General features: G+C 36.3%; 1 protein-coding gene and 1 pseudogene across 12 annotated transcripts in view; one reads left to right on the plus strand and one right to left on the minus strand.

The window, feature by feature from the left end:
* The window catches only part of FUT8 (fucosyltransferase 8), a 296375-nt gene that overhangs the window by 185318 nt on the left and 86291 nt on the right, over nucleotides 1-24766 (minus strand). For 3 of the 12 annotated variants that reach the window (XM_087448355.1, XM_087448354.1, XM_087448357.1), the window contains exon 3: nucleotides 5186-5313. The exons of the other annotated variants lie outside the window; for them this stretch is intronic. The gene's annotated coding sequence lies outside the window, so the exon portion shown is untranslated. The remainder of the gene's footprint in view (nucleotides 1-5185; nucleotides 5314-24766) is intronic. 12 annotated transcript variants of the gene reach the window in all.
* Nucleotides 4270-4699, plus strand: LOC106801196 (eukaryotic translation initiation factor 1A, Y-chromosomal-like; annotated as a pseudogene).

Raw genomic sequence — 24766 nt, forward strand, 5'->3', positions numbered from 1 at the left:
TTTCTAACATCTTTTTCATATTTGCCAATCCAAAATTTTGAGAGGAGACATGAAGTGTCATTAATAAAAAGGAATTTACCAGAAAAAAAAAAATCTACAGTTATAAGTACTTCATTTAACAATGGCATAACAAGCTAACAATAGCAACCTATAAATACCTGTTAATTTCCTAAAGACAAGAATGACTTATGCCCCCCCGACTGATTTCATAAGCTCTTCTAACCACCCCCAATATCTAACAAAATGTGATTTGATAACTCGTTGTAATGTTACTGAATTATTAAATATTTCCTTTTTTCCCATAAAAGTTTCATATTTCCCATTAATGTAATAAAATTTCACCAGTATGATCAAAGTAGATCCACAATCTTCTCAATCCCTTAGCCATTTATACTACTCTCCTTCAATTCTCCTTATATCTTCGCTCCCCCCAACACATTTCCCTCTATACACAAACCATTAAATCTCAATGGTGCTTTATTATTTACACTTCTTCCCCTCAGTATAAGGATATGGTTCTGCACATTACAGAATACCCCAACACAGCAGTAGCTTAGCTTAAACAAGATTGGGGTTTCTTTCTTTCTTTTGTAAAAGAAGTCTAGAGATAGACAATGTAAACCTGGTGGTTGCACCGTATCCTCAGGGACCCAAGCTTCTAACTTTCTCTTCCACCATTCTAGGTGCCTGGCTTCCATTGTCAAGATCACCTCATGGTCCAAAATGTTTGCTAAAGCTCCAGTTATCATGTCTTCAATACAGGTCAAAAGGAAGAAGAGAAACTGAATGGCAAAAAGGGGTCTCTTCCAGCTGAGCCAGTGCCCCTCACAAGCACACACACATAATACTTCTGTTTTCATCTCTTTTGTCAGAACTCAGTCACACAGCTGGGAAATACAGTCTTTCCATTCCGGCATCAATTTACCCAGCTAAAAAAAAACTCAGGATTCTATTACTATAGAAGAAGGGGAAAACAGATTTTAGGGTTAGCTAGAATACTAGCAGCCTGCATCATGACTCCCTATCCATTTTTCACAGCTTCTGAATAACTCTTGATATTGGGAGAAGTTTTATATCGTATCTTTAATCTAATACAGCTGATGTAAAAGCTTTTCCCAATAAATTCTTTTACTTCCTTGGCCATCTGCAGAGTGTGGCCAATCCCAACTGTAGTGATATCACAACAGGTATAAGTAAGATTATAATTCTGAAGTCTTATTAGACAGAATTTTTCATCTACCACAACTTGTGTACCAGCTGGGATAGAAAAGTTGATTTGTTTTGAACAAGTGACCTCAGAGAATGACAGAACTCACTCTGTGTCTCTTGACCAATTAGCAAATCAGTGGAGCTCCAGTGTGGTCTCGTCTGTTTCAAATCTTGGATCTATGCTTATTCCACAGACATATCTCCTGCATGATCATAATTATCATCAATCCCATTATAGTACCATCATTTACTGAACATGTACTAGGTCCCTGTGCAAAGTGTTTTATTTATTTTATTCATTCAGACCCCATAACAACCCTATTAAGTTATTTTTATCCTCATTTTATAGAAGATAATAACAGCAAACATTTATTGAGTGCTCACTATGTGCCAGGTTTACCCAAAGTGTTTTATAGATAAGTAGTATTAATATCCCAAATTTACAGATGAGAAAGAGGAGGCAGCAAAGTTAGTAACTTGCCCGAAGTCACACAGCTTATAAGTAGCAGAGCCAGGATTCAAATCCTCACAACCTGGCTCCAAAGTCCACTCAATTAACTACTAAACTATACTAATATGAAATAAACCAGCAGAGGGTAAGTAACTTGCTTAAGGTCACAAAACCAGGAGGAGCCAAGATTCACAGCCAGATCTATTTAACTACGGAGTTCTTGTTCTCAACTCCAAATGAATCAAAGCAATATGGATTGGCTGACCAAGGGATTATTACTCTTTAGGGGCAGAGTTACAAGGGAACACACTACCAAAATAACAAACATAATTCATGAATTTCAATGGTGAACAGTTTAGGAGGATGAAATGCAGGGCATCCATGTTGCCTAGGCAACACTACAGGTAAACTCATTTCTTTTAGCAGTAACAGACCAAAAACAAAGCAGCTCTGGCAAACAGATCTAGTGACTATCATACATCAGTTTGAATGTTTTCACAAGTGAATAGTCATCAGTATCTAAAAGATCTTAAATAATTAGATGTCTGCATTTTACATCTGCCATCAAAAATAAATAGCCTTTTACTACACCAAACTCAATGGATATATCTAGAAACAGTAATTTTTAAAGGTATCAGAAAATATTTTTTAAGAAATAATAAAAAGTAACAATCAAATTCAGACATTTTGTTGTCATCTGTCGGAATTAATGCATTTATAGTTCTCTCACCTATAATTACAATCCTGACCCGCATCCCTTGAGAGATATATAAATTATAACTATAAATTTCCTCAGTAGTTTTTTCTTAAGATGTACAATGTCCAATTCTGATATCAGAGTCAAAACGCCTTTACTAAGCCGGAGCACACAACATACAAATCACAATGCTACTACCGGCTCATTTTCAAACATTCCCCTAAGAATTTCATGTCTCTCTTCCCAGAACAGCATAGGCACACAGTGACTATCAGATAGGGTACCTTGCACGTAGTACAGTTACCGAAACACTGTAAGCACTAATGACAGAATAAAGCTCATGTCACCAACTGCATCGACCATAAACATGCGAGTAATTAACCCTTTCAGGAGCACCTCATATCCTTTAAAAAAAAAAAAAACTAGGCTCAGTGTATTGTTCTTCACTAAACACATTCTTTTTTCATCATCCCAAACTTAATGAGACTTTCTCAATTAACCTCACACCAATTTATTGGTTTATATTCTACTTCCAATTACCAGCGCTTTTCCAATTACCAATTGGAGGAATTTTAAAGAAATAAGGAGCAGTACTAAACTTATACTATTTAACTGTATCTCAATAGATGAATAAAAAACATTTTTTTAGTATAAAGAGGCTAAATAACTTGCCCTTGCACTAAGTAAGAGCATGTTAAGCTTTTTTTTTTTTAGTTATATTGAATCCTGTTTAAAGGGAAAGAAAAAGTACCATAAAAGAGCCAGTGATCATCAGTGAGGCACAAAAGTACCAAAAAGAACCAGCTATTACATCATTAAAGTTACACCAATTTTAATTTAATGCATCAGTTGACTGGTAACTAATATTAGATGAAAAGCAGCCAAAGCAGGTTTTACTTACAGCAACGTGTGGAAAAATAACAGAAATGTTGTCATTAAGATAAATTAATTTAGGCAACATTTATAAAACGAATTTTTACATATAATAGTATTTGAACACAATCTGAAATGGGCAGGATGAATCACTTGCTAAAAATACCATTCTTCATTTTAAAAGTGTTAACAGATCTTTACTTTCACCTATGAGGGAGTAATAAGATCGAAAATTAACTTCCAAATGTAAACAACTAGAAAACTGGACAAACTATGTATCTGATATTGGACAACAGGCAGCTCAAAACTGATTTCCTAAAAAAAGGGAAACAAAACAGGTGAGCCCTGTAATTACCAGAGATGTCTTTCTGAAAGCACTTTTGGGACTGCAGTATGTAGGAGGGAAACCCAAATAGAATCCAGTGCATTGCTGAGTTGAAAAGACAGAGATCCAAGTACAGAAAGGCCAAGGCAACAATTATTTTGGGGGAAAAATCCCTAAGTGACAGAGCTACACAAAGACTTATTAAAAAAAAAAAAAAAAAGATCCCCTTAAATTACCTGAATACCACCCCGCATGTGCACAGGGTGAAAACCCATAAGGCTCAGCAAAAACAACCTCTGGGAAAGAAAAATTACCAGGTAGCTAAAGCTAAATAATTCCCAGAGCTCACACAGGGCGAGGAATCACTCAAGTTCTCACAAGCAAGGTAAAGAGTCCTCACTGAATCCTTAGGACTTTCAGTCAAGACCCAAGAAGAGAGGTCCACCCTAGCAATGAGCCTAAGAAATCACAGGAGTAAAGGTTACTCTAGACCTGCCTAGAAAACCTTAAAAACATTAACACACATGGAAAGGGAAGAGGGAAGGAAAGAAATTCACTGTCACTGAGGCTGTCTCAGAAAAGCTCACTCCCTAAATTCTCCCGCGCATGCAGTGCCACTTTGCAACACGTGCTACTTCGACTTGTGTGCCACTCAGAGGAGTAGCTGCCACTGCCACCACAGGAAAGAAGTCCGAGATGCCGCAAGGCATTGCCATGCCCAAAAATAAAGGTAAAGGCGGTAAAAACAGTGGCAGTGGTAAGAATGAGACTGAATCTGAAAAAAGTTGGTGTGTACAGTGGATGAATAAGAGTATGCTCACGTAATCAAATGTTGGAAAACGGATGATTTGAAGCAATATGTTTTAATGGTGTAAAGTGGTTATGTTCTATCAAAGGAAAATTTATAAAAATGGTTTGAATAAATACCTCAGACATTATATTGGTTGGTATGCCAGACTATCGAAGTAACAAAGCTGATGTAATTTTAAAATACAATGCAGATGAAGGTATAAGACTGAAGGCATATGGCAAGTTTCCAAAACATGCTAAAATCAATGAAACAGATACATTTGGTGCTGGAGAGGATGATGAAATTCAGTTTGATGATACTGGAGATAATGAGAAAGACCATGATGCTATCTAAATTGAACTCAGCATTTTACATTCCAAGGTTTCTGAGGATTAACCCCAAAGGTGATATAGGAGATACATTCCTTGTCTTTCTCTGTAGCTTAGCAATTTTATCTCGGCATCCCTTTCCTAAATGAATATATGAACTCCTGAAGCTCAGATACTCTTGGAAGCAGTTCTTTTGTCTTCCTGATTGTTCCCTCATTAGTTAGATAAAACTTTGACACGTGTTAACAAATAACTTTAAGAAGTAAGCTTTCGTAGAACCCAAGTATGTCCGATTCCAAAGTTCTATGTTCTTAATCATAACGCTCTTTTAAAAAAGGGACAGAACAAAACAAAAAGGGAAAGAACAGTCTACATGAGTAGTATATTAGAAGATTAATGAGAAAATCCCACTATGCAAGAGAAAATGTTTATGGTGTAAAGAATACTGGAAAGGGAATAACAATATATGCCTTACAGATAAGAAAACCTGGGCATTTAAAGGTGAACTAACAGGGGGTGGGAGTGGTGTCACACAGCTCACAAGTGTCAAACAGGAATTTCAACCCAGATATCTGATTCCAGATTCGACTGTAAGGAGGTCTTCCGCATCAAGTGTCTTCCCATGTCTAGACCAGGCATCTGAAACAAAAGGATTCCCTATCAATAGTTAGAATAAGAGAGAAAAATCTTTGCCGTCCTAAGAACACTACTAATAATTAACAGTGACTTCTGGAAGACTCATTCTACCTCAAGAGCTCTCTTGGTTTCTTATGACCTATAAAAAATCCTTGCAGCTCAAAATATTGTAGTAGTGTGAATTGAAAAAAAAACAAAAAACGGGAAAATAAATAAATAAAAAGGGGAAAAAAAAAAAAGGATTCCTCCAAAATTTCCCCTCATCATTCATGAATTCATCCATATTTATCCACTGTCCCACTGCCTATCAAGTGTTTGGCACTATACTGTCAAGTATACAATAATGAGCAAGACAGAGATAAATAATTACACAATTTCTTATGTTTCTAAATATGCTGAGTCAGCACCCAACACAAGGCTTTTGAACTTGTCTGAAACACACTTACCCAAATATCCGCCATAGCTCTGTCTCTCATCAAATTCAGGTCATCACCCAACTATCATCCTCTCAGTGAAACCTTCCCTGACCATTCTATATAAAAATGATACACTCCTCAATCCAACATTCCCTACCACCTGCCCTGATGTACTTTCTTTTCTCTAGAATACTTATCACCATCTGACATACTTGTTTAGTATCTGTATCATCCCCACTAGAATATAAGCTCCATGAGATCCATAATTTCTGTCTATTTTGTTGACAGGTATCACTCAGAGTCTAGAACTGTAGTACAGCAGACACTTAATAAATGTTGTTGAATAATGAATAAATGAATGCAATGAAGGAAAGTACAAGTATTGTGAGAGTATATAAAAGGAGAAACCATTAATTTCATTTAGACTAACATACGCAATGTTTTTATTTACATATATGCCTTCATGTAACATTTAAAATGACAACTATAAATGCTATCATTCATGTATATGGTATTAATTTAGGCATCTTTTCCCATTTTTCTATAATTCCTTTCTTATAAATTATTTTTAAACATATAAAGGATTTACAATAGAGTGACTTACTGCTAAAAAGATTCATATTTTTATACTAGAAGGAGTCAACTAACAAAACTAATAAAACGATTTTATTCTCCATTCTATAAACTCTCTCATCTTAAAAAATGAAGACAAGATGAGATGTACTATTCTACTTGGATTTGATATTACCATATTTACTGAACTGAAACAGGCATCTTATTTTTCAGAAATGAAAAAGTGAAAAAGAGAGAAAGGGATCTAAAATCACCTTCTAAGATTTATAGTTTGATGTCTTTGCTTCATGTGCTCAGTGTGTGAAGATTTTATACAATTAAGGCACTTAAAGCAAACCATCTAGAAAAAAATAATTGTTTCAAATTTGGTGTCTCACAGTCCAAAGGACTATATAGCATGATAAAACTCTTATTTTGAAGAGGAATAATACTTTTATTCATACCTAAACAATCTTAACCTTTAAAGCTTAACATTATCATTTAAACAATTATTTAAATAATAATTTAAATAATTATTGAATAAATAATAAATTAAATTAATAATAATTTAAATAATTATTTAATATCATTTAAAAAGATAATCAGACCCCTAGACACAAGTTTTCAAATTCAATCACATATCATTTGAAACTCCAATAACTAGAGTCAACATCATCTTCCAGAGGATAAAAAAAGTAAAGTTGCTATAATAGTTCCAATAAAATGAGTTTGTTATGAACAATCTACGTGTAGCATGGAACATTTTCCATGAGTCCATTAATTTCTCCTTATAAAAATACAAGTTATTGCAAGAAATTAAGAAGAAAATAGTCATGAGGTAATAATTTAATATAATCTATCCTATTATACTATGAAAATCTAAGAATATTGACCAGATATAACCAGGACTCCCAAAACGCATGTATTCTCCGCCACAATTAAGGAAATCAGCAGTCATACTAAGCAAAGGAGAGAACAAAAACAAATCTTCAGATAAAAAATGCAGTTCAATCTAGTATCTATTAAGAACTACACACAAACTTAGTTTTCAAATACACGAGAAAGCTAAAGAATTTTCTCACTTCCCCATCATCTAATTATGTAGACATTCCTGAAAGTATCTACAAAACAAAATTAAAATTACTATTAAATACTTTCCTGCCATTATACACATTAAAATATGTTACTGTTCATTTTAAAAGTATACCCTCTGAGTATTCAAGGTAAATGTTAAATGTTGGGGCCGGCCAGGTGGCACAAGCAGTTAAGTGCACGCGCTGCACTGCGGCGGCCCGGGGTTTGCCGGTTCAGATCCCGGGGAACGCACCTGACGCACTGCTTGTAGAGCCATGCTGTGGTGGCATCCCATATAAAGTAGAGAAAGATGGGCACGGATGTTACCTCAGGGCCAGTCTTCCTCAGAAAATAAAAAGAGGAGGACTGGCATCAGATGTTAGCTCAGGGCTGATCTTCCTCACCAAAAAAAAAAAAAAAGTGTTAAATGTTAAAGGTAAGTATTTCCCTCTGGTTAACTATATTCTTCCAGAAAGAAAATGCAGAATTCTTTAATGTAGATACATTTTACATTTACAGGACAATGGACCATCAACCAGTAACTACATTTACTGATACAGATATTAAGTTAAAAAATCAATTTATCCAAACACATTTTTTTTTTTTTTTGGTGAGGAAGATCAGCACTGAGCTAACATCCATGCCAATCCTCCTCTTTTTTTGCTGAGGAAGATTGGCCCTGAGCTAATATCCGTGCCCATCCTCCTCCACTTTATGTGGGACCCTGCCACAGCATGGCTCTACAAGCAGTGCGTCAGTGCACGCCCAGGATCCAAACCAGCGAACCCCGGGCCGCCGCAGCAGAGCGCGCGCTTAACAGCTTGCCCCACCCAGCCGGCCCCCAAAAACATTTTTAAGTAGCTTAATTATTTTTAAATAGTGGCACATGGTCATTGTAAAACAAAAGAAACAATCACAGAAATACATAAAAGGAAAAATCACAGGAAACTTTCCTCCTAGGAAGAATAATTCATTGTTACCATTTGTCTACCATCTCTCCAAACATTTTACATAAATGTAACCAATCTTACATTAAAGGAATCCTTCCATACATCCTATTCTACAGCCTATTTTGTTTAATTCAACATTAGGTAAAGAACATTTTTTATGTCAACCAATATATATTTATATATGTCATTATTTTTAAGGGATCCAGTGTACTACATTCTACGTATTACCACACCTTACTTAACTATTTTTCCTACTAATAGATATTTGATTTGTTCCTATTTTTTTAAGCAAAATATCCTAATACAAAGAACAGGACACTCCACACTTCTTCACTAAAATGCCCCTTACCCCAAATCCTTCTCCACAATACAGACATTCATTTATTCAAATATTTTTAAGTGCCTATTATGTTCCACTCACTGTTCTAGCAATCTAAGTTCCATGAGTACAGAGACTGATTCTATTTCATTCATTGCTTTATGTCCAGGGTTTAATGGAATATCTGGTACATAACAGACTTTCATATATGTGTTGAATGAACGGATGATCATCCTTGTTCATTCATCCTTCTTCACTTCTACAATAATCTTCTTTTTTTAAGTTTTAACTTCAAAATTAGTTCTGTTTTCATTTTTTCAGCCTGTAAAATGTCTTCACCACTCATAATTCAGGCTCACTACTGGGAGCCAAGCAGATAAATATGGAGGGAAAAAATGGTAGTACGGTGTTATCTTTTGGAACCTCTGCTCAAATGTGTTTAAAATTTTCAAAGTTCCTTTTGAGCTTCAAAACATCATCCAAAGGAAATGTGAATCTAACAGCTGGCTGTATGTTTTCCTTTGGTCTCCCTAACATTTCAGTGGAAAAAGAGAGTAGGAATACTCTCCAAAAGGTCCAGGTGGCACACCAGAAAAACCCTAAAAATCCAATTAAACTGCAAAATTATGACTGAATTCATAAAAGATTTATTTTGCTTTTCCAGGAAAAATACTCTGAAAGAGAGGAAAAGACTACCGAAACAACAAAACATATCAAAATGTTTTTATTCCAATCAAACTTTGGCCTTTAAAATTACTATGAAATAGGTCAGTTGAGAAACCTCTAGACAAGCTGTTTTCTTTCATTTGGAAAATCTAGGCACTGTAGAGATTAAATTAGAATCACAAACCCAGAAAGAACCTTGAGATATACATGGAGTTCATCCTTTCACCTTATAGCTCATTTACACTAAAGCCAGTTTACATAACATAAGAAATGTATCCACAACAAAGAATTATCCAGCTCAAGGTAGGGGAAGGGACAGGAGATGAGGTCAGAGTTAAGGTGGGAGTTTGGAAAAAGGAATATAAATCACTGTAAGGATGTTGTCATTGAAGAAGACTGTTTAGAGGAGTGTCATGATCCAACTTCCATTTTAGTATGATCATCCTAAAATTTATGCTTGAATGTTAAAATGCATGTTAAATACATATGCTTGAATGAAATATGCATGTTCATTTTGGCCATGTATTTTGCCCCTAACTGGTTAGGATGATACGCAAAAATATTAGCAAGAGACGATGTTGGTTTGGATCAAATCATAGATATTTCTTCAGCTTCAAAAAGCATATGCTACCAGGTAGTTTTTATAAATACACCCTATAATTCTTATTAGATTGTAAGTTCTTTAAACATAGCATCATGATTTCATAACTCTTTATATCCCCAACACTTAGAATGTATCTTCAGTGATATTAGCTGATATCACTGAAAATACAGACATTTATCTAGTCCATTTAAACAGAATTCTATTACTTGAAATATTTTTAAATGTTAAAATATATATAAAAATATATTACCACATTTGAACAGATACTTGTACACATCAATGTTCACAGCAGCACTATTCACAACAGCCAAAATGTAGAAACAGCCAAATGTCCACTGATGAATGAATGGATAGACAAAATGTGGTGTATCCATAAAACAGAATGTTATTCAGTCTTAAAAAGAATGAAATTCGGACACATGGTACAAAATGGATGAATCCTGAAGACACTATGCTAAGTGAAAGAAGTCAGTCACAAAAGGACAAATATTCGTATGATTCCTGAGGAACCCAGAGTAGTTAAATTCATACAGACAACATAGAAGAGTGGTTGAGGGGCTGGGGGTAAGGAGAAAGGGGGAGTCAATGTTTAATGGGTACAGAGTTTCAGCTCAGGATGATGAAAAAGTTCTGGAGGTGGATAATGGTGATGGTTGCACAACAATGTGAACGTACTTAATGCCACTGAACTGTACACTTAAAATGGTTAAATGGTAAATTTTATAGTATGTAAATTTTACAATAAAAAAGGAGAAAAATATATATTACCATCATATTACTTTATGAATGACTTGCCCAAATAATACTTTGTAAATGTACAATCATAAAATTCTAATAGTTTTTAACATTAAATTATTAAGAAAAAAGTAGTTAAAAAATAATTACCTAGTCTTATACCTTGAAGTATCTGGTTTCTTTTAAAAAACACAACACAAAAAAAGTAAAAACCCACCCTTGAAGAAAAAATAAAGTTATTTTGATCTCAGTAATACCTATAATGCATTTATTCTAACTCTGCAAATCCTTTGCCTTATGACAAAACTACTTAAACATGGCCATACTCAACACATCCATATGTTCTTAACATTCATACATAAATCCATCTCCATTTTCTCAGCAGAAGCTTGTCTGCACTTAATGTTTTTGCAATTCAGTTTTGATTCTATTTTCTTTTATCCTTTTCCTTGTGGGTAAAGACTATGCATGTAAAGACTACTCTCTACTTCGTGCAACATTTTCAGGGTGGTTAACAAGCACCTAATGAGGAGCTGTATCATGTCAAATAAAATGATAAACTGGGAATTCTTAAAAGTGATTAACACTTTGTATGCTAAATTATTTCCTAAACATTGGGAAATATGTAAGAAAAGTTGAAATTTACATTCGTCTGAATATATACAAAAGCTGACGACTGCTACAAAATTCAAAGGCAATGGTATTTTTGCTGCTGATTATTTATAAAAGTGATTCACATTCAAACAAATTTAACTGAAATTCATGGAACTATAACATTCTTAAAAATACAAACTCTCTAGTTCATCACTCTGCAACCCTTCAACACAATATACCACACATACCTTGATTTCTATTCGGTGATTATCTCAAAGAAATCATATTGATTTAACACAGTTACATTCAATAATAATGTTGATTTAATTCGTAACTCATTTAACATGATTCATTTATGAGTCTCGACCTTAATTTACCAACTAAACTTGAATATTGCTTTATTAGCTCTTTCTCTGGTAATTAACAAACTAGAAAATTTTTAGTACTGATTAATTTTCCAAGATCTGCCCACAAAATAGCATATTATTGTATACAGAAGTCTCATTAAAAAATGAAGTCACCTAAGATAAAAAGACTAAAAGCAAAGAAAGAGGTATATTCAAGTGTTTGAATTCCTAATTTAGTGCCTTATGCATACTCCTTCTAGAGGCAACTATTTCAAGGGAAAATAAATCCTTTGATCCATAATTTCCCTACTTTCCTGATGAATTACATTAAGCAAAAATTAAGAAAGCTATTGCAGAGTCCTCGCATGAGGGAAAAAAAAAACAACAACTAGAGAATTACATTTCTTTATTATATTCCTAAAAAAATATTGTGGCTTTGGTTTCAAAAGACCTATCCAGCAAAACTCACACATTTATCTAAGTTTTTAGCAGTTTAATATTCAGATTAAGATTCAACAAAAACTTCCTAGACTATACTAGGAACTGAATTCCAACCACAACTTTATAAAGCAAGTATTAATGACCTTATGTTAAAAGAAAATAAGGCTGAGAGAGACAAACTAATTTGATCTCACAACTAGTAACTAGTGAATTCAAGGACTGGAATCCAGATATCACTGATGCCAAAAGGAAGGAGGAAGAGGAGTAGCACTTGTTGCACGCCAAATATGAGCCAGGGACTTTGCACACATTTCCTCATTTAATTCCTACCACTGCTTTGCAAGGTAGGCACTACCTCCATTTTGAAGATGAGGAAACTGAGGTAGGAAGTGATTTGACTTGATCAAGGTTTTTACAGCTAATCAGCAGATAAAACAGGACAGAAACCCTGGGATTACTCATTGATAGATTTTGTCCTCAAACCACTACTTGTGATACAAGAAGGGAAGTTCCTTTGATGTACTGTTTTATTTTTTTGTTGTTGTTTTTTTGTTTTGTTTTTCTACAGAAAAGGGAACCATTTCATTGAATCAATTTTAATAGGATTTCTAATTCCTTGAGTGAATCATAGCTATGTTGGTAATCCCTGTAGGGTCACTATCATGAGTCTAGCAGGCAGACAAACAACAGTGATACAGCAATTAGCATGCAAATAGATGTCAACCCAACATCAATCCAATAATCCAATGGGGAAACACTGTAAATGCATTTTGTCATTAGAATAGTTTTGCAAACAATCAGCTTCCTCTTGAACCAGGTGCCAATTCTTGAAATGTGGACCACTTTGAGGAACAAAGAATAGGAATTAAAGTTTAGAGAAAAAAGCTGCAATACCCAATGCCCCTACATTCCACTTATTTAAGCCTATGATCCTGCTCCCCACTAGCCCAGCTCTAAAGGACAAGAAAAGTAGTAAGAAGAGGGTGGTCTTGGACTGGGAAAGAAACACCACCTTTCAAACAAAAACACCAAACCTAAATCATTTTCACCTCTCCTTTAGGAAGTTGAGCAATTTATTATACAAAGTATCTGTCTTCTACTAGCCTACAAAGCCTTCTAAATCCAGTTAGAATACTCTCTTCCTTTACAAATTCTCCCGTCTTTCTCATCTGCTTCTGCTCTTCCTCTAGCTCACTCCAAAAAATAATAAGGCAGTGATACATCTGGAGCTCTATTATTCAGGAGCAAAGGTCAATAATTATCAAATACTGGCCAAACCATGAGGGATTCATACTTCACAGCAGTTTTCAAATTTTGCTACATGGAACCAAAGAGTTGTATGAGGTATTCCTAGTAGCCAGTGAGTAAAATAGTGCCAGGTAGGTTTCATTTGTAAAAGTATACGACCCCCATAACTCTTTCATTCATTATACCAAACTTGAGGCAAGAAAAATGTATAAGTATTACAAAAGACCAAAGTTTTAAAATTCTTACTCTAGAATATGTAAGAGGCAGAGGGGAGGCAGGTGACAGTTTGTTGTAATTTTTTTTTTTTGGTGAGGAAGATCAGCCCTCAGCTAACATCCATGCCAATCCTCCTCTTTTTTGCTGAGGAAGACTGGCCCTGGGCTAACATCTGTGCGTATCTTCCTCCACTTTATATGGGATGCCACCACAGCATGGCCTGACAAGCAGTACATCGGTGCACACCCAGGATCCGAACCCGGGCCACCAGCAGGGGAGCCCACGCACTTAACCGCTAGGCCATGGGCCGGCCCTTGTTGTATTTTTTTTTTTTTTAAGCTTTATTTTTTTCTTTCTGAGGAGACCAGCCCTGTGCTAACATCTGCCAATCCTCCTCTTTTTTTGCTGAGGAAGACTGGCCCTGGGCTAACATCCGTGCCCATCTTCCTCCACTTTATATGGGACGCCGCCACAGCATGGCTTGCCAAGCAGTGTGTCGGTGCGCGACCGGGATCCGAACCTGAGAACCCCGGGCCGCCACAGCAGAGCGCACGCACTTAACCGCTTGCGCCACCGGGCCAGCCCCCCCGTTGTATTTTTTAAAATGAGTTCCTCATCTTTCTTTTCTCTGATAACTCATTTATGATGTAAATACTACAGAAAAAAAATTAGTCTAAAAAGAACTCTGAGGTTTCTCAATAATTCCATTTTCATTCTTGAGAAGAAGTGTATTCCGCTGTTGTTGGATGAAGTATAGATGTCAATCATATCCGGTTGATTGACAGTCCCACTGAGTTCAAATATGTCCTTACTGATTTTCTACCTGCTAGCTCTGTCGATTTCTGATAGAAGAGCGTTAAGGTATCCACCTATAATAGCAGATTCATCTATTTCCCTTCGCAATTGTATCAGTTTTTGCCTCATATTTTGATGACCTATTGTTAGGTGCATACACATTAAAGATTGTTATGTCTTCTTGAAGAACTGACCCTTTTATTATTATATAATGCTCTTCTTTTTTTTTTTTTTTTATTTTTTTTTTTTATTTATTCAGTTTTTTCCCCCCAAAGCCCCAGTAGATAGTTGTATGTCATAGGTTCACATCCTTCTAGTTGCTGTACGTGGGACTCGGCCTCACGTTGGACGGAGAAGTGGTGCCTCGGGGCGCTCCCGGGATCCGAACCCGGGCCGCCAGCATCAGAGCGCGCGCACTTAACCGCTAAGCCACGGAGCCGGCCCTATAATGCTCTTCTTTATCCTTGAAAATTTTCCTTGCTCTGAGGTCTCTTTGTCTGAAATTAATATAGCTACTCCAACTTTCTTTTGATTAGTGTCAGCATAGTATATCTTTCTCCAGCCTTTTATTTTTAATCTATATGTGTCTTCATATTTAAAGTGGGTTTCTATAGACAACATATAGTTAGGTCTCGTCTTTTGATCCTCTGACAGTCCCTGTCTTTTAATTGGTTTATTTAGACCAATGACATTTAAAGTAGTTATTGATCCATGTGGATTAATATCTATCATATTTGTTACTGTTTTCTATCCATTGCCTTTGTTCTTCCTATTTTTGTTTTCCACTTTTTCTCTTTTGTGGTTTTAATTGACCATTTTATATGATTCCATTTTTTCTCTCCTTTCTCCTTTTTTACATGGTTGCCCTAGAGTTTGCATTGTACATTTACAACTAATCCAACTCCACTTTCAAATAACACTATACCACTTCATGGGCAGAGCAAGTACCTTATAATAGAATATTCCTAATTCCTCCCTCCCAACCCTTTTATCATTGCTTTCATTTCACTTATATATAAGCTATACTCATTATTGTTGCTATTATTATTTTGAAATTATGTTATATCACTTAATAAGAAAAACAAAAGTTTTTATTTTACCTTCACTTATTCTTTCTCTAATGTTCTTCCCTTTTTCTGATGTGATCCAAGTTTCTGGCCTATATAATTTTCCTTCTCTGAAGAACTTCTTTTAACATATCTTGCAAGGCAGGTCCACTAGCAACAAATTCTCTGAATTTTTGTTTGTCTGAGAAAGTGTTTATTCTCCTTCACTTTTGAAGAATAATTTCACAGGATACAGAATTCTAGATTGTTTTGATTTTTTTTCTCTCAACACTTTAAATATTTCACTCCAGGGGCCAGCCCCTTGGCACAGCAGTTAACTGCACGCGCTCTGCTGCGGTGGCCCAAAGTTTGCGGGTTCGGATCCCAGGCGTGCACTGCCCCACCACTTGTCAAGCCACACTGTGGCGGTGTCCCATATAAAGTGGAGGAAGATGGGCACAGATGTTAGCCCAGGGCCAATCTTCCTCAGCAAAAAAGAGAAGGATTGGCATTGGATGTTAGCTCAGGGCTGATCTTCCTCACAAAAATAAATAAATAAATAAATAAATATTTCACTCCACTCTCTTCTTGCTTGCATGGTTTCTGAAGAGACGTCAGATATAATTCCTACCTTTGCTCTTCTGGCTTCTTTCAAGATTATTTTCTCTATCTTTGATTTTCTGCAGTTTAAATAGGACATGCCTAGGTGACGTGTTTTGGGCACTTATCCTGCCTGTGTTCTCTGAACTTCCTGGATCTGTGGTTTGCAGTCTGACATTAATGTGGGGAAATTCTCAGGCATTATTGCTTCAAATAGTTCTTCTATTCCTTTTTCTCTTTCTTTTCCTTCTGGTATTCCCATTATGTGTATGTTACACCTTTTATAGTTGTCCCACAGTCCTTAGATATTTTTTCTTTTTTTTTCCATCTTTTTTCTCTGTGCTTGTCACCTTTAGAAGTTTCTATTGACATATCTTCAAGCTCAGAGAAATTCTTTCCTCAACCGTGTCCAGTCCACTAATGAGCCCATCAAAGGCATTCTTCATTTCCGTTACAGTGTTTTCGATCTCTGGCATTTCTTTTTGATTCTTTCTTAGAATTTCCATCTCTCTACTTACATTATCCACTTGTTTTGCATGTTGTCTACTTTTTCCATTAGAGCCCTTGGCATATTAATCATAGTTGTTTTAAATTCCCAGTCTGATAATTCCAATATCCCTGCCATGCCTGAGTCTGAGTCTGATGCTTGCTCTGTCTCTTTAAACTGTGTTTTTTGCTTTTTAGTATGCCTTGTAATTTCTTTTGTTGGAAGCCAGATATCATGCCCTGGGTAAAAACAACTGCAGCAAATAAGCATTTAGTAACATGGTAAGGTGTAGGAGGAGGAGCAGAAGCATCCTACAGTCCCATGATTAGGGTCTTAGTATTTTGGTGAGCCTGTGCTCCTGAGCTGTGAACTTCACAAGTTCTTCTCAGTCCCGCCCCCACCTCTTAAGCAAAACTGGATGGCTAAAAGGGGCTAGAATTGGATATTTCCCTTCCTCCACATGAAAGGCTAGAGCAGGGAGTGTTGGGTATTTCCCTTCCTCCAGGTCAGTGAGGGTCTGATAACACCCTAATAGGTTAGGCTCCTGTAAAATACTTTCTCTGGAGGACAGATCTTTTAAGAAAAACAGAATGCCTTGGCAGATTTCAAAATGGTTATTTTCCCCTCCTCCTGCAGGAAGCAGGAGGGGATTTTTCTCTGATACTCACTGTAAAGACCTGGTAGAGCTCCTGGAGGTAAAACCGTGAAAGTGTGGGAGTTCCCTGCAAGGGAGCCTCCCTGGAGTTTTTACCTCAGACTTGTCCACACAGAGCCTCCAGCAATTTGTTAATTACACTTTAGGTTTCTACCCAGCACTGGTTCCCTTGGAGCTTTCTGGCCCTGGGTTTCTGCTAGGGTAAGCTGTCATTCTCTGTATTTGCCTATCTGTCTCTCCAATCTGTGGGGCAGCAGTCTGCTCTATGACCTCACTTCTCTGACAGATCTAAGAGTTGTTGATTTTTCAGTTTGTTCAGGTTTTCACTTGGTGTTCGGACAAAGTGATGACTTCTAAGCTCCTTACGTGCGGGACTGGAAATCACAAAACCATCTCCATTTTCAATTTTTACCTTCAAATTTTACTAATTAATAAAGTGACATATAACACACTTATGATATTAGGGCAAGTAAATAAAAAATGGAGATCTGAATTTGTCTCAATGGCACATAAATTACCTAAAATAGGATTAATCATAGTGTTTACCCTATAAATAATGCCAAAATGCAAATTATTGAACAATACACTTTATCTTTTCCTTCTGACGCAATGAAAACATGTGGACAATCAAATATTGTAGGGATCATATAGATCCCAAATCATTATTACAAACTAAAATATTTCCTAAATAAACACCTAAATATTAAATTTCCATAAGGGCGTTTAAAAAATCCATCAAGTACTGCAATTCACTGGTTATCCTTACTACTCAATTTGCAGAAAAACAAAGCCTGTTTCTTAATTCCTAAAATAGCATTATAATGCCTTCTAAACAAATTTAAGATTTTTCCTCCTCAGGAAAAAAAATCAGTAGAAAACTAAAATTTGTACATAAAATTTGACATTTGGATGCCAATTCCCAACATTTGCTATCCTTGTGGAAATAATTCACTTAGGAAATCTCAGTCCACTGTATAGTCTTGTCCGCTGTTCTTATAGCAAGATATACAGCTAATTTTTTTTCCGAAACATACTGTAAAATAGCTCATTAATTTTTATATTACTGACAAATTTTATTCAACTGAGTTTTAACATACTTAACCAAAAGCATGCTGGTTAAATAAGATGAACATATCTAATTCACCTTAAGAAATTTGAAAACATCTTACAAAATAAGCCTCCAAACACAGTAAGAATATCAGAAGCGCCAAACCCAAGGGAACATATTAGCAGTATCTTCACTTTACATATATGTAAATTTTATTTTATTATTTCCACATCTGTGATGCATTAGGTACAACAGACATTTCTCAGCCCTTTATACAGTGAACAGATGGTAAACCATTACAAAATTAGGAGCTTGGGTAACATCTTAAGGAATTATTAATAATCTTGCTCTTCAGCCAGAGGATAGCTACAGAGTTGGACAAATAATTTTCCTAGGAAGATAATAAGAATTAGGGTGAGATACATGGGAAATGATTTGAGGATGGGCAAAAGACAAAATGACAGTGGAAAAAAAAGAACTGGGACAAAAAGAATTGGGAAAAGGACCATAGTAACAAGTGAAAGGTTATATAAAAGCTCCTAGAAAAAAGATTAATCTACCCAAAAAAGAGTTTTCAAATGAGAATGAAGATGGATACTTGTGAAAGATAGAAAAGAACATTCTAAAAGAAAGTTCCGCTTTTAATTTGCTAAATATAAAATATATTTCTGAGACCCCACATTCCTGAAACCCCAAAATAAAGTCAATATCTAAGTAAAACTGCGACTTAGTACTTGACATAGTTTCTAGCTAAAGAAATAACCAACAAAATGGATTCAATTATGTCAGTTCACAAGAGATTAAAAAATGAAAACATCAAAAGCAAAAAAAATTAAGACTATCTAGTCATGTCAGGTGTTATATATGTAAAAATAAACTATTCAGGTGAGAATGGCTGGCTGTGTAAAAGAGACACGATAGCCTAGCAGAGAGAGCACCGCATGCAGTCCTGCTCCAAAAAAGTCATATGACTTTTAGAAAGTTACCATATCATCTCTAGAGCTGAAATAATGTAGTCTCAGTGAAATCTTTTGAGGAATAGTGATACAGCATCAATAAATAATACAGTGTTTTTGGGTGAGGGGACACTACCTAAAGAGAAAAGTTTCCCTAACTTTAAAAAGAAAAAAATTTGATTAACAAAGTTATTTCAATATTAACCATGAAAAATGGCTTATCTTCCTTCCCCTAGAACATAAGAAGCTGACAAAACCAGGTGATATTCCAAAGGAAGACAATATTGCTTGAATCTGGGTCACTAAAATTATCAACTGTTCAAAACGAGACAAAAGAAAGTGGTAACATTAATTATCTACAATGATACACTTTCTTCATTTTAACATGAAACATATCTCACATAAAACCTCAACGGCCATTAAAATGAGATATATATCCCTAGGTTTGAACTCTCCAGGGATAGCTCCTTCGAAGCAAACAGTGGACAAATAGTTAAAACTACTTAAACAATTCCTGATCACTAAATGTGAGTAGATTTTTTTAACTAAAGTAACGTTCTTTTTAATATTTACCATTATCACTCTACTTTAATTTTTTTCCATAAAAAACAACAAGCAAGTTCGGCTATTACAAAAAGGCCCCACTGTGAAAAAAAAAGGGGGGGGGAGGGCGGCGGGAATACTCAAACAGTTTAAAGGACAAAAAGCATGTTCCACACCAGATCATAGTTACAGTTCCTCATCTAGAATTCAACTAACATCCAACTGCAGCAATCAACCAAGCTTGGCAAATTAAAGTAACAGTAATTTTGACAGATTATCTTCTATAAATATTCAAATATGGACGTTTGTGTGCATGCAAGGGTCTCTATATGCCAATCAAAATGCTTTGTTTAGGATCCTAAAATGGAGCTTTTTTCACCCTTCTTTTCTGTAGGAATCCCCTGAATCCTTAACTTTCATTTTACCTCTTTTACCTCAGCTGATAAAGAGACCAATTATTTCTCTATCTATAGCCTAAATTATTATCCATAGCCCAAATTAAAAATTTAAGGATAACATTCATATAAAGCACCAATAGACAAAAAAGAAAGTACCTAGAATCTTTGAAAATCTAGGTCTGTAAAGACAAAAGGAAAGATCCACGAGGGAGGGGAGTGGGGGGGGGGGGGCAGAGGGAGGCAGAGAGAGGATCTTGAAGGATGGCAACTGAGTAAAAGATTAACTTTTTATTCATGTTATCAGGTATGCCTTGGTAAAGTAAAATCCAAATGTAAAGAGCAATTAACAACTTCATAAATTTGGGTTGTAGTCAAAGTTCCATTAAGATAGACTAGCATTTATTTAGCTCAAGGCAAGACCCTACGCTTCGATGACAAGTTTAAGTATAATGAAAGCTCAAAAGTGGGGCAATGCAACTAGTATGAAATTCAAACTAAATGCAATTTTTGAAATCCACAGATAGCCCTGTTTAATCAAGAATAATGGCTTTAATGAAGGCAAGACATCTGAGGCATGAATTTGCTAACTGTCCTCTTATCCCATGTCTCATTAGTCAGTTTCCCTTAAACATGTACACAATTACTGAAAAGCCTCAGATGTTCCAGGAAAACTACAAATGATAGGCATGCCTCTGCATCCAGAGTAGCATCAAAATTATGGAAGAAAAGTCAACCTATTCAGAGGCATATGCGCTTCTGGTCCCACCTGGAAAGAAACAGCATAAATACCTCTAAGGTTGCTCAAAATATTTCTAGAAAGTCAGGCAGGCTTGCAAGAACTCTTACTTTATAATCACTCACCATTCAACCACTTTTCAAAGCCAGGTCCAACAGTGGATCCAAGCCAGAACAGTGGTTCTCAAAGCAGAGAAGGGAGAAGAAAAGTCTGATGTAGGAACCAGTAGCTTCAGCCTGCCCTGGAAGCTTGTTAGAAATGCAATCTCAGGGCCTATCCAAGGACAGACTGAATCAGAATCTGCCCTTTAACAAGATTCCCAAATAATTCACACACACATTAAAATTTGAGAAGCTCTGCAGCAAGAATATTAGAATGAGAGAGAAAGTATAATATTCTGTTCAAAGATTGGTTCCCACTTATCAGTTTGGCCAATAAACAACCTATTTTTAACCTCTGGTTTATAGCATCATTACTCCTGTCACAATTTTTGCATTTTATATAAGAGATCTTGAAAAATAGAAACCCCTCGAAAAGCCAAAGAAATGAACACCTAATGATTAAATCTCAGGTCCCAAGAAATGCTGTGACAGAGTTATCATGGAGCAAGCAGTCATGTCTCATGCCCCAAATCACATTAACTAGACAAGTTAATTTAAAAATGATAATAATAACTCCTTTCATTCCAAATCCTAGACACTAAGAGCATGGGGGTCCCAGTGGCTAAGAAAGAGACCAATAGACCAAAACTCTATGCCATCATGTAACCAAAAGAGGAGAAAGCTATATGTGCTGGTTCTTCAGCTACTGTCTCTCAGCTCAAATCCACCCTTAATGCTGAAAATAGAACTCTGGAAACTACTTTTCTCTTTTGCCGTCTAGCTTCCGCAGACTGCCAATAAGGGCACTAGAAGGAGTAACTTGCTTTTTCCAGTCAGCATTGCCCCAGCATAGGCCTTCCACCCCAGCAGTAGCAGCTGGTGACAGCCACCAGTTTTTTCTGGCAGTCTCAGAAGTACCCCTCAGAAGTACCAGCTACAGCCAAGCAGTACCCCCTCCACTCTACTCCAAGCTGTTCTTTGTTCCCCCAGCCCTGTGGATGGTTGCTGCTTTCTGCAACTATTGTCTCTGTGTTACTCTAGTGTTTCCCTTTTGCTTTTTCAGCCCTCCAACACCTATATAACCCATTACCTATATTAAATGTTCTTGGCAGAAGTAGCTAGTGTAGATTATTTCTCTGTTCAGATTGTAACTGATACATCATAGCTAGATAGAATAAAATTCAGCATGATCTTGATCACTTTAGAAAAACTATTCTCCCAAAATATGATAGTCCATGAGAAAATATTTATGCCTCTCCCCAAAAATAAGTACAAGATGGGAAATGGATGCAAGAAGTACAGTTGAGAAAGAAAGAAGAAGGAACACAACCTAAGAAAGTAATATATTAAAAGAAATATCATGGTAGAAAACACATTTTAGCCCCCAAAAACATAAAGAAAAGGCCAATAAAAAGTCTGAAACAAATATAAGTTTTCCACGTTAAATAATAAAAAATTACAGAATTTAAGAAGTGGAAGGAACTTTGTTCTTCTGCCTCTGCCACTGTTCCGTTTTGTTAAAGCAGCTTTACATTGAGTTTGAGTTACTATACTTTCAGGAAGCTGTTGAGAAATTAGGGAAAGTCCAAAGAAGATTACAAAAATGACGAAAGCAACAGAAAATCGGATCCATGAAGAAAGGTTCAAACTTTTTAGTCCAGTCTAGTGAAAAGAAAACTTCAGGACAACATGCTAGGTGCCTCTCGGGTTAAGAGCTCTGACCAGCTGTCCTTCATCATGTTTAAAATGACAGAAGATAAAGCAAATGAAGACATAAAACGGAGCTTCTTAGCTTACTGACTCTCCTTCAAATCACTACAGTAGCTCTTAATGCTATTTACACATAAGAATGACCTAGAATATTTTTTACAAAAATAATAATAATGATGATGATGAAGCCCAGAACACTAATGCCAGAGATCTGATTTAACCAGTCTGAGATGGAGCCTGGGTATATTTAAAAAAACAAAAACAAAAAACACCCAAGTGTTTATAATGTTCTGACAGAGGAATTGAGAACCACTTAATGGAACATTCTATAACTTGAATATTCAAGGTAGGGTCTAAGGACTAGTACATCCAGACGACCTGTAGAGCTTGTCAGAAAGGCAGCATCTCAGGCATATTCCACAACTACTGAGTAAGAATCTACACGTGGGCCGGCCCCGTGGCTTAGTGGTTGAGTGAGCGCGCTCCACTGCTGGCGACCCGGGTTCGGATCCCGGGCTCGCACCGACGCGCCGCTTCTCCGGCCATGCTGAGGCCGCGTCCCACATACAGCAACTAGAAGGATGTGCAGCTATGACACACAACTATCTACTGGGGCTTTGGGGGGAAAAATAAATAAATAAAATCTTTAAAAAAAAAAAAAAAAAAAAAAAAAAAAAGAATCTACACGTTAACAAGATCCCCAAGTAATCCATATGCACATTAAAGCTAGAAAAACACTGTTCTACAACAGTTTGAGAAAGATGTGTGTGTGTGTGTGTGTCCCTAAAAATGACTTTCTAAGTTGAATTTTTCTAAAGTTTTATTTTTTTTTTTAAGATTTTATTTATTTATTTATTTTCCCCCCAAAGCCCCAGTAGATAGTGGTATGTCATAGTTGCACATCCTTCTAGTTGCTGTATGTGGGACGCGGCCTCAGCATGGCTGGAGAAGCAGTGTGTCGGTGCGCGCCCAGGATCCGAACCCAGGCCGCCAGCCGCGGAGCGCGAGCACTTAACCGCTAAGCCACGGGGCCGGCCCTTTCTAAAGTTTTAAATATGAATTTTTTTTACTTTTAAAGTCTGAGTTTATTGAGAATACTATCTTAGTGAGTCAATAATAACTAATATTTAATAAAAACTAATATTTTTTCAGACTGTACTATTTGCAGGCATTGTTCTTTACAAAATGATTTAATCCTCAACGCATGTCTATAAAGTAAATAATTTTATAATCTCTGTTTTAATAAGAAAACTGAAACAAGAGTTATATAAAATAACTAACTTGGCCCAGGTCACACAACTAGTAAGTGGCAGAGCTGAAAACTGAACCCAGTGAGTCCTGTTTAAGAGCTGCAACTCTTAACCACAAATTAATACTATGCGTACCAATACCATCCCAAAATGTTCTGAAACAAATTCAGGAGGAAAGTATAATTATTGGTAATAAAAACACTGTAAAAAGTAAAGGGAAAAAATCAGTGTGCTTTTCTTTGGTTAAAAAAAAAAATCAACAGAGTTATAATAGTGATATTATTATATCAACACTGTTATGGGTCTGTGACCCACACTTAGAGAGGAACACGAGAGAGAAGACAGCAACCCAGGAGGTTACTTCTAACGCTAATATTGTCAATATTTTGGGGTGAGTGATAAACATACCAATACCGCACACGAGACAATCCTACGGAAAATTTTTTACAATAATAACCACTTTGTTGTCTACATTTGGGAAATAATTGAAACCCCATGTTAGGAGATACATTCTCCTCAATGCCTCCTTGATTCACCCCTACAACTGCCCCTACCACTACCACCACCACCCTGAAAAAAGTAAAGTACATAAGGCTATGATTTGTTTTCACGATGGAACAGGCATGATGTAAATTTACTCTGAGTCTTCCCCTCTCCTGTACCCCGCTGCTCCTAACTTCTAAGAAAGTCCACTCTCTGCTTCTGTCATTACAAAAGCAAAAATTCCAGTCCCAGAAAGACCCAAATTTTTGAAAATGTTGACGACGACATTTAAAAGGAGAGGTCAGACAGAGGCTGTCAGTAAAAGGCCTACTAGAAAGTTCTAATAATCCATGTGGATTCTAAAGGGCCCCCCCCCCAAAGCCCCAGTAGATAGTTGTATGTCATAGCTGCACATCCTTCTAGTTGCTGTATGTGGGACGCCGCCTCAGCATGGCCGGAGAAGCGTGCGTTGGTGCGCGCATGGGA

Source organism: Ceratotherium simum, chromosome 24 (genome assembly GCF_057802395.1).
Source record: "Ceratotherium simum simum isolate JZ-2026a chromosome 24, ASM5780239v1, whole genome shotgun sequence".
In the NCBI taxonomy this organism is placed as follows: Eukaryota; Metazoa; Chordata; class Mammalia; order Perissodactyla; family Rhinocerotidae; genus Ceratotherium; species Ceratotherium simum.